Below are 6,391 nucleotides of genomic sequence, written 5' to 3'. Positions count from 1 at the left end.
TGTGGCAGTCATGTGGGATATAAATCTGGAAATATAATTCAAGCGGCCAAGAAAACCTTGGACTTGCTTTTCAGTTTTGGGCACATGCATCTCTTGTATTGCTTTGACCTTTGCAGGATCAACCTCAATACCTCTTTCGCTGACGATAAAGCCCAATAACTTGCCAAAATAGACTCCAAATGTACACTTGTTGGGATTCAGACGAAGCTTGTACTTCCTCAAACGCTGAAAAAGCTTCACCAAGTGCTTTACATGTTCAACTTCCGTTCTCGACTTAGCAATCATATCATCAACATATACCTCAATCTCCTTGTGCATCATATCATGAAACAAGGTGGTCATAGCTCGTTGATACGTGGCTCCGGCGTTCTTCAAACCGAATGGGCATCACTCGATAACAGAATGTTCCCCAAGGTATGATGAATGTTGTCTTCTCCATATCCTCGGGTGCCATCTTGATCTGATTATATCCGGAAAATCCATCCATAAATGAGAAGACTTTGAATTTAGTTGTATTGTCTACCAACATATCAATGTGTGGTAGAGGGAAATCATCTTTCGGACTAGCTTTATTCAAATCTCTATAATCCACACACATTCGGACTTTTCCGTCTTTCTTAGGCACGAGCACAATATTGGCCACCCATTGAGGATATGTGGAAGTCACCAGAAACCCCGCATCAATTTGCTTCTGAACTTCCTCTTTGATCTTTACTGCCATATCAGGATGAGTTCTTCTGAGCTTCTGCTTCACAGGTACACACTCAGGCTTCAAGGGCAAGAAATGTTGCACAATATTTGTAGCTAGACCCGGCATGTCTTCATACGACCAAGCAAAGATATCGACATATTCTCGTAGCAATTCAATCAACCCCTTCTTAACAAATTCTTCCAGGAGTGCCCCAATCTTCACTTCTCGCACACAATCCTCAGACCTCAAGTTGACTGTTTCCAGATTCTCAAGATGCGGCTGAATGATCTTCTTTTCAGGCTCAAGTAGACAGGTAATCTCGTCAGGAATCTCTTCAACATCATCTTCCTCTGCCTCAAATACAGGGAACTCAAAATTGGGAGATGACGTTGGATCATTATGTTCAATGGGTTTAGAAATCAACCTACATAATGATTTTGGATATGAAAAGCTTTTAGAAATCAAACAAGGCAAATCATTATGCAGATGAAAAGATTGATTTTATTCTCTTTTTAGGGTTTTATGTGATCACCAATTTCATGCAAAAAGCAAAAAGGGAAAATAATTGGAAAAACAAACATTTAACATGAATTTATTGAATGAAAATATCATTGTATTTATGTTGCCAACAATGTCATCACTCCTCCTTTTGGCATGGGAGAAGGGTTTTTAAACAAAGTGATCATAACATTGACTTGTGGACAACTGTAGGAACATCCACAGCGACCCAATTGTTGCAGATCCCTCCAGGGATGATAAAATTTTCAGAATCCTCTGCATCCTCTTCCAAGACAGCAACAGCTTCCTCCTCCTGACCAGTGTGGATGAAACCTCTTTTCTTGAACAACCCTTTCTCATTGAAGACCCCAGAAGAAAAGCCTATGCCAGCCCAAGACTTATTGTCTTCCAGCTCAATCATTTTTCCTAGACCAGCAGTTGCACCACACTCAATGACCAATTTTGCATCTCTATAGGAAGTAAATGAAGGAATTCTCTTCTCAACAGGTTCAACTATAGATAAAGCTTGGAAAGGAGTTCCAACTTCATCCTCAGCATCTATGTATGAGAAGGAAGACAAGTGGCTAACCAGGAGAGCCTTTTCTCCCCCTACCACCATTCGTTTCTTATTCTTCACAAATTTCAGCTTCTGGTGTAGGGTGGATGTCACGGCGCCAACCTCGTGAATCCATGGTCTGCCTAGGAGACAGCTATACGATGGGTGGATATCCATAACCTGGAAGGTAATTTGGAAATCACTTGGTCCAATCTTGATAGGGAGATCAACTTCCCCAATCACAGTCTTTCGAGACCCATCAAAAGCTTTCACAACAACCCCACTCTGCCTCATGGGAGGACCTTGATATGACAGTCTTAAGAGAGTTGGCTCTAGTGTAGTACCGGTGAGTCAGCTTGTATTCAAAATAAATGAAGAGCACAGAGTTAGACCACAAGACCAGAAGCTGGGAACAAAACCTGCTTATGCATATGATGCATGCAATGCTTGTGCATATGATTTGTTTTTTTTATTTCAAAGGAACTCTAGGGTTTTATTTGCAAATTTTGGAAATATTAAACATTTTATCGCATATGGAAATATCTCATAGCATAGCATCAGGGAAAAGAAGTACAACATTTGTCAATCATATACAAGAGGAAAGGAAAATAATCATCCTATGGATCCCTAGGAACGATCGTCCAATGCTTGGGACACAGGAAGATAAGTTGCACGAAGCCTTTTCACCTCCCTTTCATAAGCTGCCTCCATATTTGCCTTTTCCTTGGCGAGTCGGTCATACCTCCTCTTCCAAAACTTGGAAGACTGGGGAAGTAGAGAAGTCCATGCATCATTAGGATCATCAATAACCTGATGCTCGAGGAACTCTATCAAAGCATCTTTCTCCTTAATCTGCTGAAGCAACTCTTCCCTTTCACGGATCCAGGCACGTGAACGGACTTCGTCTCTCAACTCCTCTACTCCTTGGTTAGGGAGGGTTGAAGGCCCATCCACAACCAAAGGTGTAGGTCTCGGATATTCATAAGGCATGAGATACTCAGATGCTCTCTTCCTTACCCAAGCAGTGTAAGGCTCCAAAGCGATGCAATTCTTAGGATCCAACTCTTTCCTTCCTTTCTTATGAACCTTGCGCCAAGCGCGAACCATTCTGCCCTTCAAGCCTTGGGGATCTTTACCCTCCTGAAAGAACACACCCTCTAACAGAATGTTATTAGGTTTATCCTTTAGCGGGAACCCAAGCTGACGACGTGCTAAAATAGGGTTGTAGTTAATCCCACCACATGTACCAAGAAGAGGCACCTTGAAGAATTCACCACAAGAGTCGATAATTTGCACACCATCATACACACGGTTATACCAAGAGATATCATCATTAGTGAGAGACATAAGTCTCGTGGACCACCGTAGACATCCCTTGTTCTCCTTGAAGGCGATCGTCTGAGGTAAGTGAGAAATAAACCACTTATACAACAGAGGCAAACAACACACAATGGCACCACCACCCTTTGCATTCCTCATATGCAAAGAGAAATAAGTATCACCCAACAGAGTCGGAACGGGATTAAGAGTAGAGAAGATCCTAATAGCGTTCATATCCACAAACTTGTCGATGTTGGGGAATAATACCAACCCATAGATGAGAAGTACAAATATGGCTTCAAAGGCATCCTCACTCATGGCCTTCCCATAAACAGTAGCTTGAGCAATGAGGAACTTTGAAGGGAGACCTTGAATTCCACCTTTGGTAGTCATATGAGCACCAATCAGAGATTCATCTATGTGCAACATGTCAGCTATCTCTCGAGAAGTAGGAATACTCTCCAAGCCACTGAACGGCAACTGGTCCAGAATAGGTATACCCACGAGATAAGCATACTCCTCAAGGGTAGGCAACAGCTGGAAGTCCGGAAACGTGAAGCAACGGTACAAGGGATCATAAAACTGCACCAATACACTCATCAACCCTTCATCCACCTGAGTAGTCAGAAGAGGAAGAAGCTTCCCAAAACGAGCCTTGAAACCCAAGGGATCTAGTACATAGGATATCAGATTCCTTAACTCTTTCAAATCTGGTTGCCTGAAGCTGTACTTCTTTGTATTCCTTCTTTGTCTTTCCATGTCTGAAAATTTTGCAAATAAACCCCTTAAGTTCCTTGAAAATTTCTTTTATTATTGATGATATGGATGCAAATGAGTGCATGAATGCATGAATGCAACAATCACACTCAAGGATCAAGCAAAGCACACCAAACAAAGGTCATGGGATGGATCATATTATCCTTAATATCAATCATTCATTTTGGTGGATTATGGTTTACACCTTATCAACACCCAAGTTCCATTGATATTAAGGATGTATGAACGGATCAACCATGAATCAAGGGTTTGTTGCAAGTCACGAGCATGGAGTCTCGGTTAAGAACCACCCAAAGGGAGTGTACTAGGGTTTAAACCTGCCAAAGATGTTCTACAAGAGGTTCCCATAGTCATCATCCCATCTTTCGGATATTATCAGAGAAACGACTACTCGTATTCCAAAAATATCCTCAAGAGAGACTCTTATGAGTGTAGTATCGCGTAACAATCGTATCAAATCTAACATTTGAACGACTTTCGTACTACTTCCTAAAAATAGGCCAAGATGGGCTTGGTAAACTAAGGTCCTTGGCTTCTAAGGTCTATATTGGAAAGAGTAATGTCTAACCACAACTTACTTGTGTGACATTATTGATCCCAACATGACCTCCACCAAGTGAATGGACTCCCAAGTCAACTTGCTAAGGAATAACTCCACACAAGTCGACAAGACTACGCCATTCTCCTATCCTAGGTGCACTCGAGTTCGGGTATAGAACTCATCTCACAAAGATCACCAAGCATACAAAGAATTAATATATCAAGCAAATCAATCATTACATACAATACAGTAATCCCAAATTGCACAAAAATATGTCACAAATAATATAATACAACAAGCATGAAAAGTTGGCAAAACCCACTAGGATGATGTCCTCCCCAGCAGAGTCGCCACTTTTCTGTAGTGGTGTATTCGTTACCATTGGAGATATTGACTACATCCAAGGTAAATCATACAAAGTCGAGTCGCCACTACACTTCTATTTATCCAAAGGAATGGTTAGAAAGCGAACAAAAACCTAGAAGTTTTACAAACAAAACTAGTAAAAGAAACAGAGATCTAGGTAAGGGGGTTGGTTATGCAATGGGAAGGTGTTAGGCACCCAAAACATCGTAGGTACTCCTAGGGAGCCCTTTTCACACTTGTTACAAAGGTTATTGTTTTGTGAAAATTTTATTTGTGCAAACATGATTGAAGAGATGAGAAAAGAATATACAAGTTTATTTACATTTTGTGTTTGGATGGATAAACCCATTGCCTACGTACCCTCTTATAAAAAGATTAGGATCAAAACCTCGTAGTTCGTGATAAAAATCTCAAAAACAAATGAGTGGATTGATTGGTCCAAAAGCCTTAAGGTCTTTTGTTATCAAAGGGTGAAAACTCAATCTAAAACCACAAATCCACCATGTGAGGATAGCTTCAACATGCTAGTGAGGGGTTAACCCTATAATAAGCATGGAAGACTCATTGTCCATCACTAAGGATAAAGGTGAGTATTACATCTACCACAAAGATAACTCAAACCTAATAGCTAAAGGTTATGAAAAATTTGATTAAGAAGTGATCATTGAAACCACAAAAGAAACATTTGAATGGGTTATATTTACCAATTAGAAGTATATACAAAATGGTCAAAGTTGACTTAAAGATTCAATTCAAAATGAGTATTATAAAAAGAAAGTTTGAAAATCAAAAGCATAAGGCTTAAGTTTCTAATGTTTAAAACAAGTGAAATGTTTGCACAAAAATGGTTTTGACTTGGGTTAGGGTGGAGAGGTGAAGAAGAAGGCTAAGTCCTAACAAAAAGGTGATGGTTATGGAATGAAACCACACTAGGAGTTCCTCTCTTGAGATCATATAGATGATCCAAGTGGCTCCCATCCTTTGGAATAAGCAAGCATAAAGCATAAGCAATCACACAAGTCGCATAAGAGATCCTCAATGTATCTTGTAACTTCCACATGGATGAACATGATAATGATCTTCAAATTAAGCTCAAATGGAAACTCCTAGTTCAAGAGCACACACATCAAAAGTTCACAAGTAAATAAACAATCACACCCTATATACAAACAAGAGGGATCAAACAATGGGTGAGCTTTAGTCAAGAGGGGTCATGTCAACCTCAACAAACAAGCCAAACTGTAATGGGTAATCTGTAGCTCTTAACCACTAACATTGAGAGTTAGGGTGAAGCTGATCAAACAGGTAATGAGGATGAGACCTCATGCTCTTAACCCTGGTCTGGATGAGCTCATGACAAAGAAAGCGTGGGGATCCAGAAAGTGAGATCCTATTCCACTTGACAGACACTGGACAAAGATCTTGGGTACATGTTCAAAAGCATCAGCACGTAGTGCGAGCATAAAGAACGACTCACTGAATAACGGGGGATTGGCTACTAATCCCTTTTATCCGTCAATTGCCTCAACTCTTGGAGGTCTTTGGCACAATTGTAAACAAACACAAATAGAGCCTATGAAGGAGGACTTGCCAGCAAAATGTCTGCCAAAAAGGTGACAGGACTTCCAAACTACATGAAGTA

This window comes from Lathyrus oleraceus, chromosome 3 (genome assembly GCF_024323335.1).
Source record: "Lathyrus oleraceus cultivar Zhongwan6 chromosome 3, CAAS_Psat_ZW6_1.0, whole genome shotgun sequence".
Lineage (NCBI taxonomy): Eukaryota > Viridiplantae > Streptophyta > Magnoliopsida > Fabales > Fabaceae > Lathyrus > Lathyrus oleraceus.
This window is presented reverse-complemented; position numbering follows the sequence as displayed.